Here is a 15324-nt window from a genome sequence, read left to right on the forward strand (position 1 = left end):
GTTGTCACCTGTTCATAGAAGGCCACCAGGTTTGTCAGGCAGGATTTGCCCTTGGTGAAGCCATGCTGACTGTACCCAATCACCTCTTCACTATTCTGTCTCAGTAGTGCCTCCAGGAGGATCTGCTCCATGATCTTACCGGGCACAGAGGTGAGACTGACTGGCCTGTAGTTCCCTGGTTCTTCCTTATTACCCTTTTTGAAAATGGGAGTAAAGTTTCCCCTTTTCCAGTCTGTGGGGACTTCCCCAGACTGCCAGGACTTTTGGAATACAATAGAGAGGGGTTTAGCAACCTCATCTGCCAGTTCTCTCAGTACCCATGGGTGGGATTAAGGAAGTAAATTTGCAATATTGTGCTGGATCCCTGTTTGTTAAAGAAGATTGTTATAAGGAAGTTAACAGCATTTGGCCTGTGTTCCCAATTACACCTCCATTTAAGATGGCACAGAAACATATGTAAACTACATAAATTCAGTGCATTCTGTTCAGAAAGTATCTAATATATAGGCATTAAAAAAAACACACCAAACCAACCACATTTCATGTAAGAAAACTCTCCATTTAATATTTTCTCTTACCTGATAGGATTGCTGCAGTCTAATGAACATCAAAACAGTTGTTGTCTATTTGTTAGTGTTCTCTCCTTCTATGAACCTTTTACAGTGCAAAACATTAGTTCTCTGCCATTTATGTTTCACCTCATCCTTTCTATGTAAATAATCCTAAATTGTACTCATGTGTTCAAGCTTTCTTGTCACCTTTAATGTTTAGATTCCTACTAGTATCTCTTGAGCCATTCCAGAATAGCTCCAGTATTTTCAACTATTGGTTGAACAAGAGGTAGGAAGTGCTGTAATGAGTCCTAACCTACACACAATTATTGACCAGGGCTTTAAGGATGCTTGTGTGTTCATAAAGTCTCATTGAATTCAATTGATCTATTCACAAATCAAAACTTTTTCTGTAATAAAGCATTATATAGATGTATTTATTGATAAAAGTAAAATATAAACCAATAGCACTAGGAAGAATGGTATATCAAAGCAAAACATGTTCCTGTCTTCTAGATATTTGAGGGTAAAGACCAGTATATGCTTGCTTCTGATCATTCTAATAATTTCATGTGGTACATGATGGTGGATTCACAGACAGGCAAGAGGGTTCTATGTAAGTACTTTTGAATAGTAACACTTTCTAATGGGGATAATATTTTTAATGACCTGTGGGAACAAATTTTTTTTTTAAAGTTTGAATTTTGGGTAATGTTGGATTTTATATATCTGTGGGTCAAACTGACAACTCTTTTGTTTGCATGTCAAATTAAAATCCATAGAATGTAAAAAAGGGGAGTTCTTCTACTTGGCACAGGTTTAAAAATAAAGGATATTGATACATGATGCAGATGTATCAACGAACAAAACTCACCTAGCCGTTGCCCAAGGTAAATCTGTGTTTCAAGAGAGAATTGCAGAAGGCAGCTTATGAGCAATAGATTGCGTCCAGCTCTGGACCCCTCAGCACAAGAAAGACGTGGATATGTTAGAGTGGGTCCAGAATAGGGCCACAAAAATGATTAGAGGGCTGGAACACCTCTCCTGTGAAGAAAGGCTGAGTAAGTTGAGGTTGCTCAGCCTGGAGAAGAGAAAGGCTGCAGGGAGACCTTACTGAGGCTTTTCAGCACTGAAAGGGGGCCTATAAGAAAGATGCAGTCTTTTTTAGCAGGACTTGTTGTGGCAGGACAAGGGGTGATGGTTTTAAACTAAAAAAGGGTAGATTTAGACTAGATATAAAGGAGACTTGGTTGGTTTTTTTTACAATGAGTGCGGTGAAACGCTGGCATATGTTGCCCAGAGAGGCAGTGGATGTTCCATCCCAGGAGACAGTCAAGGTCAGGCTTGATGAGACTCTGAGCAATCTGATCTAGTTAAGGATGTCTCTGCTCACTGCAGGTGGGTTGAACTAGATGACCTTTCAAGGTCCCTTCCAACCCAAAGCACTCTGTGATTACAAAGAAAAGAGATAGTCTAGGGAGGACATAGGTCTAACAAGTCTGAAGGTTGTTGAATCTTCTGTCTGCTGTAGAATGGAGGGAGATTTTGATTGCAGGGACCAGAAAGAAGTATGTGTTTCTTGAAAGGAGTTAGAGTTGTAGAAATAAAAATATCTTGAATGCTGTTTCAGGATTCCAAAGAATGCTCATGAAAAGGGAGAAAAATGAGGCAGAGGCTTTGTTCTCTTGCCTGTGTATGTGTATTTTATTCTGCTTACTAAGGTAATGATTTTTAAACCTTAGAATTTTAAGCATGTCTCCCTACACACTCTTAACATTTCTGAAGAAGGCTATGTCAAAGTGAAGCTGCAGCTAAAAAAACATCTGTGCAAACAAATAGGAATTAATAATAATTGGATAGAAGATGCCACCTGTATGATTGAGAGAGCATGCTCTTCAAGTGTACTAGACAGGCCAAGGAAAAATGAGTAGTGAAACATAAAAGCACGTATCTTAACACAGTAAGACCAGACAGGAACTCTGGTGGTTGTCAGTCTAGGAAGCCCTGCCAGAGTTATGATCATGTTATACTCAGAAGCACGAAAAAGGAAAAAGTCTGATGGTCATAAGACTACTGAAAAAGTTCTGTAGATTTCCTCAATAAAACCAATAGTTTTTAGGTGAAAACAATAACTTGTATTCTATTCATATCATCCATGGAGTTTGCCAGTATTTGGCTTGCTTTATTTCTTGAGGAGGAAAACATCCATAATGCTAGTCAGGGATACTTTTGCTTACAAAAGATGTATACAAACTACTGTTTCTCTAAACATAGTAAAAATAAATAGCAGTAGCTTTCTTTCTCATGGTTTTTGAACTACTCTAATAATTCCTGTGTGATGCAAAGCATCAAGTTCTTGCCCTCACATGCTACTGCTCTGTGTGTTTATTTGCATAGTAGGCTAATAAGCCCCTTACTCACATTTTTGCCTTCTGTCATCTCAAGGGTAAACTTTCCTGTATGTTTTCTGTTTTGATTAGAGTTAATATTGCCTGAGATTGTCCTCCTATATTTCCAAGATATTACTGCAGAAAGGAGCGCTTAATTGCTGGTTTGTTTTGCTGTAATGAATGCACTAAGTACAGTTAACAAAGCCAAAGACAGCCTTAGCAGCAAGCTCTCTCAGCCTAGATGAACCAAAGATCAGACTTTTTTCTTCTACTTCAGTCACACTAGTTAGAAATACTTGTGTCTTTGCTTGAAAACTGCAAATTTAGTTTTGTAGTAATACGGATTTTTTTCAGCAAATTTGAAGATAATCAGTAGATTCAGTAGCAAGCTTTTTAATGATAAAGTAATGTGTAATTTTTATTGGTTTTGTAGAACAGACCCACTCTCCATAAATTTCTCTCCAGATAAATTTAAGTCTAAATATGTTCTTTCGCTTAACACCTTAATTTAGCTCTTCTCCATTTTTCCCCCTCATTTTTATGGAAAACAATTTTGACATAAATTCTGGATGATTAATAGCAGACTTTGGCAGCCAACATTAATTTGTATACTTATCTGAGATTTTAAAAATGTGTGTGGTATACAATGAATCTGATTAAACATTCAATTGGTACAGTAAATGAATATAATCTTATTTATAAAATTCCTTATTTCATAGCATCTGCCAAATTGAATATAAAGAGATGATAACATAAATTATTTTGTACCTCACCCCCTCTTTGATTGTAAGAGAGACTGCAATCTTTGGGAAAATTGAGAACTTTAATAAAATAAATGTTCTTGCTAACAAACTGAATTCATAAGTAGTTTGCTAAAAATTATTAAACTTCACAGCTGTGGAAGCAAGCTTGTATTCTTCCTGTGCAAGTTCTACTCAGCCACCTCTGAGCAAGCAGCTGCATGATTACTCAGCTTGCCTTATTCTGAGGACAAACTGCAAGATGGCATTTTGATTTGAGAAGATGAATAGGGAAATGCAGGATGCAAACTGTAGGATGTAAATTTGCAGCATGTCAGCAGTTTTATGATAACTGCCTCTGTGCACATCTTTACAGCACTATACTTTGCAGCAAAAGTGGTAAGTCTGCTTCATGGAATGATTATTCCACTCACATGTACCTCGAGATGGAAATACCAGGTGTTTGCTGCCTTCTTCTCTGAGAGGGCAGTGTGTCAGTGATGTGCTAGTCATGGATGCATAGATGATGCACATTTAAATAACAGTTTTATTTCCTTGGCATGAGAGAAGCTCTGTTTTGTTTCAACAGTGAGTAACCCCTCATCTTTTGCTGCAGCATAATAGGCTGTATGTAGCTGCATAGCCCACAAGAATGGAAAGAGACTGAGGAAGGGCTTTCAAAGGAAGTATGATGGCATCAGTGGACAAAAAAATTCTCTGCATAAATTCTTATTCTTTCCTCTATTTCTGAGAAAGTAGCACCTACTTCCCTTACTCATTGCATGTTCACACGAAAAAGAAACAAAAGTATGAGGTTAGCTGGCAGCAGATGTGTTGCCTAAGTTGTTACCTTATGTGTTGTCACTAGAAGAAATTCTATCACAGTGATAGAATTTTAGTGTTAAAAAAATCACCACCAAAACAAGCAAACAAACAACAACACAAAACAACACCCAACTATCAACTTGTATCTCTTTTTAATTGTTCGAGGTTAGTTTTGTGGAAGTGTGATCCTGAAAGTGCAGATGCTTCTGAACCCCACTGCACATATTCCATCACAAGTGCATTGAAATGATGCCACTTTAAAAAAAGTTGAAATGCATGCCTTGTGAAAATATACCAGTTGCAAGTGGGAATGTATACATTCACTGTATATTGAAATATACTACCTGTATACATCTTTACTACATTTATTTTACTGTACTAGGAAAATGGCCTCAAGTTGCACCGGGGAGGGTTAGATATGATATTAGGAAAAACTTCTTTAGTGAGAGAGTGGTCAAGCATTGGAACAGGCTGGTAAAGTCACCGTGCCTGGAGGTGTTAAAAAATGTGTAGACATGGCACTTCAGGACATGGGTTAGTGGGCATGGTGGTGTTGGGTTCATGGTTAGACTTGATGGTCTTTGAGGTCTTTTCCAACATTGATGATTCTATTAAAATTTGCAAGGTTTTTTCTCATTAATACTGCAGCGGTAACAAAGGTACAACTGAGGTGAAACCTATTGTCTATTTCATAGAGGTAGAAAAATTAGTAAGTTTTAGTGATTCTGTCAACTTTCAGTCTTTGTGAAAATGATAAAGGATGGAGTTCAGGTATTTGTGCAAAGTACCACATCACAGACATTTAATTTTTTCCTGAAGAATTCAGCATTTTCTGTGAATCAACAGTTGACTACACCCTTGATGAGCAGCAGTAAGGCAACGGCAGTAGGAATATGGTTCTAAATACATGCAGTAAAATAATATCCAAAGTATCAAACCTTCTTGTAATGTTTGCTAATAATACAGTCATGCTTTTACTAGGATTTTGCATGTTTTGTGTAGAAATTGGATACCAAGGAAGTGGTTGGAATGTGGGGGAAGAACAAAAGGGATACTGGAGCCTCCTCAAACTACAGCATCCACCACCATCAGGTAACATTTGTAGGAGCCTTTTTCTTGAGAGAACATCATGGGATTCAAAACAATCAGTTGCTTTCCTTCTTTTCACAAGCAACTACTGTTAATTTTCTTATAATTAAATAAAGGGATTTTGGTAAGTCTGGATAGTCACAAAAGGCAATTCATGTATCCAGACAAACCTGATATTTGAAGAGCTTCCTGAGGCAGTGTTGCCCCTTCAATTCCTAGTTGTTGTTTTGGTTTGGTTTGGTTTGTTTTTTTCTGATGGAACTCTTCTGCACTGTTATTTCTAACATTTTGGACCAGTAAATCTTAGAACTAATATAAGGATTCTCATACCATCAGATACTCTACTTTTATCACTGCTTCCTGCATTTTTGGCAATTACTTCTTTTTCATTTCTAAGACTACTTAGCAGTCACCATATTTTGCAGTGTTCCATGGAAACACAACAGGTCAACATGCTAAAAATTCACAGCTTTTATTTGATTGTGAGCTCATTAGAAAAAAAGAACAAACCAATAAATAATACTGATGTGACCATAATAGAAGTTATGTGCAGCAAAGATATTTGCCATAGGTTTTGTGCTCTGGAAAATTTTATCCTATCTGTAGGCCTTCAGTGAAGCTAATCAGAGATGAATTTTGTCATGGGATAATGCAAATGACTCTGAGTTTACATTTTACAAGGGATTCTCAACTGCAAACATTTTCTTCTGAATATTTGCCATCTGATCCTTACCCATTTTGCACACTCTCTTAATGCCAGTTATAAGAAGTTCACTACCCTTTTGAGACTTCATCTTCTCTTTTTTAAGGAGTTTACTCTCAGAATGTAATTAATGCTATGTATTATACTGCAAGAAATGAGCATGACTTTAAATTGTTTAATGTAGATTTGGGTTGCTCGTCTTCAGTCATTATCTATTGTACTTTTTTTGCATTTTGTCACTAGATGGCAACATAGCAACACTCCATATCAAAAGTTCCTCTAACCAGCGATGGGCTTTTTCTAGCATTTTTCACAGCACCCACCGAGATGGGAACATACACATTCTGGCAATTTCAGTGAGTTGCTTCTTAATGCTGTGAATTCCAGTGTTACTTTTTTCCTATCTTATTAACTGCTACTTTTTAATACTACTGAAGTGCAGAATAACAAAGTAAAAGAAAATAAAATTGCTTTACAAATAAGTGATCTGTTTTCTTCCGAATAAGGGAGAGAGTCTATCGATTCATCCAAATCATCACACATATGTTTGGTTATTTTGCAGGAACATATTTTATTGAAGCCAGTGGCACATAACATTCACATCCATGAGAACACAATTTGCATTGTTTTTGCATTTCTAGATATTTCAATCACTGACATAAGTCTGGAAGTTAATATATCTGTTGATAGAGAAACACTGAAATAAGCTTGGAGTGAAACAATCTGTATCCAATAATCATATGCAAGAGTCTCCTTTAGCATCCCTCTTGAGAGCACTGAGCTCATAAACTAATTCAAGTCCTAGTCAGACTGGATTATCAGTGTGAAAACTGAAATTTCAAGGTCAGTTTCTCAGGAGACATATTCTCCTGTGAAATGAGATGGAAAGAAACAAGACCAATCTTAACAAAGCTACCAGCTTCTTTTGCTGCTTTTGGAAGCTTGGATAGATGTAACAGTTTTGCTCAGTGTTTGCTAAACATGCAGTGAGATATGCCTGGCTTGGTAATTTTAGAAGTCCAACTGCAGGCATATTTTGATCTTTTCCCCCCTAATTTCATTCCATCATCTATCTTCTGGAATTAGAACAGAATTTGGAAATAATATATTTGTGTCCAGTTTTAATATACCCTGTTCAATATTAATGTAAAAATATTCAAGAAGGATTTAGGATCACAAAAATGATCTGGTAAACTGAAAAAAGTTTTGCAATGTGACACCTAAGAAGGCAGTTTGCTTCATGTTTGATAAAAGAAAGTGACCACTGCCCTCAATATTTTTGTAACACATGCAACAAGAAAATGAATGTAATTTAATGTCAGGCTTAAGTGTTCCATCAGGTATATTGGAAGAATTTGAAAGGTATGTTTTTCCCAGTACACAATAGCCAAATTACTTTTTGTGAGGTGAAGATGTGTTTGTTTTCACTCTCCTTTGAAGCATCAGTCTGAGCACAGATGAATAAGATATCAGATAAACTAGCTGGGACAGTGTTATTCCACAGAAACATGGGTTGTTGGACCTTGTTCTTACGTTTAAAATTAATTACAATTCCCTGTTAGTTCAGAGGCTTCAAATCTGCATATGTCACCTAAGAACTCAAATGCTTTAGTTAAGTAGATTTCAGAAGAATCTGGATGTAATTAAAATACCTTGAGATACTCAGAAAGCAAGAGTAGATGCTTAGTAGTTCTAACTACTGTGATTTGTATGCCTTACTATCAGCTTTCATTTGTTCCCGTAATTGCATTAATAACATTTTAGAAGTTATTTTGCTGTCTCATGTGTCCTCTTAAACTGGTCTGACAACTGGTAATAAGCACAGACTCTATCGTGTTTTGTTTTCAGTAGCTTTTCCTTTCCATCCAAGACAAACCTTTTACATTTTCACTTAAGTATCCTGCCAAAGATATTGGCAGATGATCCATAAAGACGGCTAAGCATCCTAAAATGGCCATTCTTCTTTGACTTCGAGTCAGCACTCATGTTAAAATCACTGGCACTGGGGCTCTTACACCAGGATTCATTCCTATTTTTTTCATCTAAATCGTCTTGGTTTGAGTTACAACAGAACTAATTCTGACTGGTGATTTTACTTTTCAACTCAGTCTCTTCTAAGCAACTGCACTTTCTGACATTAATGGCATGTGGTCACAGACACTGTCTGCTTCTGGTAGTGATAACACTCAATGTATATAGTTAGTACCAAGGACTGGTTTGCAGGCCAAGGTCACTGCTAAATCCTGTGTACTGCATTGGAGGTGCAAAAAGTAGAAAGCTGCACCTTAAGAAAGGAGCTGCCAGGACAGGTGACCCTAAACTGACCAATGAAATATTCAATTCCATATATATCTTACTCAGCATAAAGCTGAGGAATCATGAGGGTCAAGCTCTCTTCTTTAATGGTCATTGGCTGAGGAGGACTCTGTCCATTCTGCCTTTAAATCTGAATCCAGTTCCATCATCTGATTCCCAGCTGTGTCCAGTCTGGGACTTTTGGCAAAGCATTAGAGGTGATGGTGACATAATTGCTCTCAGGGAGGCTGGGTTCAGTATTCGGTCTGTACATATTTTATTATTTTAATTAAAACAGTTTATTTTTTTTTTCTAATTCATAAATCTCTCTCCCGTATTCTCTTTCTTTTCTCCCTTTGGGGAGGGAGAGGAGTTAATAGAGAGCATCTGTCCATTGTGTAGTGGCCAGTCCAGCCCCAACCCTTGACACAGATACTGGTTTACCAGGAATCATCAGACATTGGTAATGCCTCCCTCACCTTGTTGAGGAACCCCACCATTGGTTTAGAATACTAGATGTTTCTAAAAGCTTATTCAGCAGTGAGCACAGACCTTCTACTTCGGTGAGCTGTCCTGTAGTCTTCTAGATTCCTCTACCAGCTATCACCCATGAGGATCTCACTTCTTCAACCTATCAGTAAACCTACCATTGGCAGGCCCTATATCTTGTACTCCTATCTCCGAAGATACAGAGTTTTGGCAGAAAATACCGTATGTCACTACAATGGCAATCACCTATACCATTGATAGTGATGCACAGACTTTCAGTTTGCTCTGTGCATTTGGGAGAAGGACTGTAAAAAACTGGATGCCAAGAACCGGCACATTTATTTCTCTGCTTCCTTCTAACTCAGATCAGTAAATTTATCAAGCCTAATTTATAAGCAGAAATGACTTGTGGCTTCTGAGATAATTCTGCTTGTGTTTTGCTCAAGCACCCCCATATAGTCAAACGTGGTTTATTTTCAGGTAGGAAAATTTCCTAGTAATTTTCATGATGTAAATCCATCTCTGAGCCCTTCATGTAAGCATATTTCAAACTACGGATTGCTTCTTGGCAAGTGTGGTGGGTTGATATTACCCCCCAACATAAAATTGCCAGACCAGCTCAGTTGAAAGCAAATGAAGCTATATTTACAAGCAAAACTACAATCTAAAATATGAAATGCAATGAATATGTACAAAATATACAATATTTATGTATATTTACAATTTATAAACAACACAAGAAACCCCTTGGACAAAACAAGGGGGTTATCAACAGCTTCCTCCTCTTCCCCCTCTTCCCCCCTGTACACAGGACAAGAGAAAAAGGCTGAGAAGCAGAGAGAGAGTTTACTAGTACTTAGCCACAACAAAGAATGTGGACAAGGTCAGCAAGCTAGCAGAAACACCAGTTAGTATCTGCTAGAGCAAAGAAATCAAAAAGAGAGTTAGTGTACACAACTAACTTCATGTTAGATATGAGACCAATGGGATTATTTAGACCTTATCATTATTTTCCTTCTGCATCCAATGGTAATCTATTTACATTCTACCAATTTCCTACTCAATCTGTGGAAAATTTTCCTAGGCACAGCTTAAACAACCACAGCAAGTAATAGAATTCATGCAGCTGATTTGAGTCCAGGATTAAAGGGCAAAGATCTTTATATTAATGTACAGAGCCATAAAGACCCCTATGTGCATATGATGGAATCATCACTATGCTCTGTATCAAAGGACAAAGTAGCCTGATTGTTCTGCCAAAAGTCTTCTGTCTTTACAAATTCTGAATCAAGCTTCCAATTCAACTCTAATATTCTCCTTCAAGGAGTGCTAAAAATGCTAGTGAATAAACCTCAACATTTCAGAATCTCAGAGCAGTGATGGGAAATACAATCAGCTGTCTTCAGCATGGTTTGTAAGGACCAATGATTTTCTGAGATTAATTTCTTTACGGAAAACTACAATCACAGCAACCAGCTAAGTATTCTGTCTTAGTGCTGCCTGAATCAACAGCCTCTGTTACATTTCAGCTTCAGTACTACAGTAGGTTGTCTTATGCCCTTCAGCTTATTTCAACATGAGACAGAGTTCTGCAAAAATTTAATTCAGGTGTCTACAATTCTATTTATTCCCATCTTCCTAATTCCAGATTGTTGTAGTTTAATCTTTTCCTGGAGTCCAAAAGCCCAAATGCAACAGATTTAGATTGCCTCCCCTCTCCCTGTTTCCCAGTAGGATAAAAGCAAATTAGGCAGGAGAAAGGAGAGGTAAAATCATGAAAGTAATGGTCTGGAATTAGTTTGGAAGAAAAAAAGGTAATTTTAACAAAAAATATATATAGCATTTGAGCAACAGGGAAAGTTACAAAGGTATAAGGAAAAAGGTAAACGGAAAAAAATATACAAAATCAGGCACAGCTGGCATTGGATTTCCTTGATGTAAATGGATGCAGTTCTCAGAAGTGAGGATGCAGCATGGAGGCAAGCCACGTTATAACGCAGGAAGCAGAAGAGTAACAGGTATGTGTGTCACGCAGGCGAGGTGCAGGAGAAAGAGAGCGAACCAAGAAAATGGCTTCACTTAAACTGGCTTGCTGGGCAGGAAGGGGGAGTGGAATAGACTCTGACCCAGGGGACCCCTGCCCCTGGGAGGAGGGACCAAGTCTCTCTGCCCACCTAGGTCAGGTTTCTTTGACCACTTGGGGGATGGGTTCTTTACAGCCCCTCCAGGGATGGGTGTAACCTGGCACACAGATTCTACTGCACCTGTTAGTGAGTTCAATAATAAGCCCAAATCTCCCTTAACAATGATCAACCTTCCAACCAAACTTGACTTTTCCACATTTCACAATGTAGTTTGTCTGCAAACAAACAAACAAAAAAATTCATCTGTTCACATACTGAGGTGCTGGAGCGAGTGCAGAGGAGGGCAACAAAGTTGGTGAAGGGCCTGGAGAATAAATCTTATGTAGAGAGACTGAAGGAGCAGGGGCTGTTTAGTTTGAAAAAAAAGGAAGCTGAGGGGAGACCTCATCACTGTCTACAACTACCTGAAAGATGTTGTGGAGAGGTTGGTGCTGATCTCTTCTCACAGATAATTAGTAATGGAACAAACTTATCAAACTGCAACACTGTAGGTTTAGACTAGACATTATGAAACATTTTTTTGGAAGGAGTGGTCAGGCATTGGAACAGGCTGCCCATCCCTGGATGTGTTTAAAGGTCATTTAGATGTGGTGCTTGGGCATATGGTTTAAGGGTGAACTTTGTAGAGTAGGGTCAGTGGTTGGGCTTGATGGTCTCAGGGGTCTTTTCCAACCTGAATGATTCCATGATTTTCTAAACAGTCTTCACTATCTCAATTTAATTTGACTTGTGGTTATCTATAAAGATCCATTTCAGAGCAATCATTAATCTGTCCTCCCAAAACAAAATTTTTTCTAGCAGTCCAAGGACTAGCATTCTAGTCCTGAAACTAACATTGAAAAATGTTGTCTGCCCTCAGATAGCTGCTGTATTATTTAAAAAAAGTAACCAGGAGGTCTGATAGTCAAACTCCTTTATCTGGAATCAGTAAGCATTTAAAAATCACTGGCTGCCAGGACTGACTTTCATAGTCCTTCAAACATACACTTGTAATACCACAATGATTCCTGTATTAGTACAGTGGGAGTAAAATTGGGTTACTGACATTGCAGGTGATAATAAAATAAGAAATAATAATAGTAGGTGCTTCTTGCCTCCAAATGAAATGACCTTGATATTGCTGCATTTCATTTCTTTGGTGCTACTGACATATTTCAAAATAAAATACTTTGTAGTGAGTTAACCCTTAGTGAACTACACCCTGGCATCTTTGAAAATGCATGCAAATGACAGCATCTGGTAGGTGCTTTAGCTTGATAATTTGAAAAAAAAAACAGTAACAGTGCTTCTCAAGATTCTTATAAGCAAATACTGACCCACTGCTAGGAGGATTTCACTCCAACTTATATCCTTCCAATTAACTAACATCATGTAAAATAATATAAACACTATCTAGAAATGCAGAATAGAGAAGTTCACAGTACAGTGTTGATGAAAAAGTGTACAAGATGACTAAGATTTGAAACCACTCGTACACAAGAAGGGATCTGTAGTACTGAATCGAAGTGCAGAACTGCTGCAGTAGCCATTATTCCCATTAGTAGTAAGCAGACTCCTTAAAGCACACAGACAAGGTTTGTTTCTGGAAGGTTTCCTGGGTAAACTAAAGTTTGTATTTTTTTCAAGTCTCTTACTTTTATGTTGACTGCTCTCCAGAAAGGCAAACTATTGCTGAGGTAAGTTTTAGTTATTTACTTCTGGGTAACTAGATGAAATAAATGCTAATACAGTGGTATTTCTAGCCTCATTCATATCACATTATTAGACTTACAAAACATTTCTTTTGCTGCATAAATGCATAAAACTATCAGAAACCTTTACCTTTTAGAACTATGTACAGATTTATATAGCTTTTGAGGAAAAAAAACCAGCAACATTTACAAAAATAAAAAATAACAGGTCCTTTGAGAACCAGCTGATGGAACTGAGGTTGTTTAGTTTGAAGAAAAGGAGGTTGAGGGGAAAACAACGTGGGGGTGTCTCTTCTCCCAAGCAGCAAGTTACAGGACCAAAGGAAATAGTTTCAGTTGTGCCACGGGAGGTTTAGGCCAGATACAAGTTAAAATTTCTTCACTGGAAAGATTGTGAAGCATTGGAACAGGCTGCCCAGGGAAGTGGTTCAATCGTCATGCAGACACGGTGCTTAGGGACACGCTTTAGCAGCAGACTTGGCAGTATTAGGTTAATGGTTGGACTCGATGACCTTAAAGGTCTTTTCTTACCAGAACAATTCTGATCCCATGACTCTATACTAAACATCTAGAAAACAGTTTGGGAAACTTTTATAACCTCTCTCAAAGCCATAAATGTTCCCTTGTGTCATGAGACATGTTTACCTCTTGTTTAAACCTCCACAATCCCTGCTTGATACCACTGGGATGTCTTATGTAGAAAGTGCTTTTTCCAAGGTAGAGTACATTTGCATGCATGACTGCTCAAAAAATTGCTTTTACATAAGAAAAAGTAATTGTAACTGCAAATATATTAAAAATTGACTATGTACTTCATTTTGAGTGTTAATTATAACTTTTAAAAGTTTTTTTATGATGTTAATAATGTAATGATTCTAACGTGCTTATCAAGAACTTATATTTTTCATTAAATATGTAAGGATGGGCGATTCTGGGCACTGGGTAGTTTCACAAGATTCTCTGGTTTTGCTCTCAGCTGTGAAAATAACTTACAAGGGCTTTTAAAATTTGTTTCTGGTTTTGTATTTGAAAGCATTCTTTACAGTCCGTACATATGGTGCAACTGAAAGGTAACAGCTAGTAGACATTTCTAAATATTATTGTCAATATATTAAATTTTCGTATAGTCTTATTGTTATTATTTCATTTGTGCAAAATAAACTTGTTACTACAAAAGCAGAAAGACAAGATACCATGTTCTTGTTCTGTGCAGAAGATTAACAGATGAAGGCAGAACAATTTATCCACACATTTTGAATGATGCAGTTTCTATTTGATAGTGAACAGGAAGTTTGCCAGCCTGTCAAACCTTGCTTGCTGTAATGCAAGTGTTCTTACAAGATCCACAAAATTAGACACATCCCTTGCAACTGCTTAGCCTAATTTCTAGTCCTTAAGATTAGTCTTGCAGAAATCCTGTTTCCACAGCCTCCTGGTAAAAATACAGGACTTGCATGGATGCTATAAAAAAGATTTTAACATTAACCCATTAGCACTTCCACAACATTCCAAGAAACTTCAGAAAATTGCTTCAGCCACTCTTACAACTTATTTGACCAGGTGAAGCATTCAGAGATATTCCTCAGATCCCAGGCCTGCAAGCCTCAGCCAGGTAAACCAGTGGATAACTACCCACTTCTCATTCCAACAAAAGACACCTGAAGTTGTATAGTTTTTTAAACCAAATGAACTTCCTAGGACCCTGCTATAGTCACCTCTTATTAGAAAAAGGCAGAAGGCTTTATTCTTGTTCCCTAATACAAGGAATTGCCATTGACTGAAAAAGTCAGTTGACATTGACTGAAAAGGCAAGTAATTTATGTATTCCTATTGTGCTCTGAATTATGATCATACAGATTAAAGATATTCTTAATAATTAAGTACTGTCATGAGTTACTGTACCAAGTGAATGTACTGCTGGTATGAAATCTGAGATACTCCTGACTAGTTAAGGCAGGAATCTAGATTTTAATTCTACTTCATGTACATTTCAGGTCAGATACACCTAGAATTACGCTCTGTTCAGTCATGATGCCCTTCATCTTTTTGGTTGTGCTCATCATCAGCTTTCAAGAGAACTAAAACAAGGCTTAAAGACCATTATGTTCCTCTCTCGCATACTAATGACAATCAATAAAATATGTGATTAAAAAAACCCCACACAACAAACAAGAAGATAAAATATTGTTTAATAATGTTTTGTAAGCCTTTTTTGTAGCTCTGCAATATCATTTAATGTATTTAGTTCCCAGGACATGCAATTGAATAAAACTTTGGTTTGTGAGAGTCGGTGGTGGCTAATAACTGGCATCTTTCAAGCCAAACTTAGTTAAGTTGCAATTTTGAGTCTCATGTTTGGGTTAGCTTCACTTTCTTGTGGCTTCCGTTAACTTACCTAAGCTATTCA

This window comes from Indicator indicator, chromosome 2, assembly GCF_027791375.1.
Source record: "Indicator indicator isolate 239-I01 chromosome 2, UM_Iind_1.1, whole genome shotgun sequence".
Taxonomy (NCBI): Eukaryota; Metazoa; Chordata; class Aves; order Piciformes; family Indicatoridae; genus Indicator; species Indicator indicator.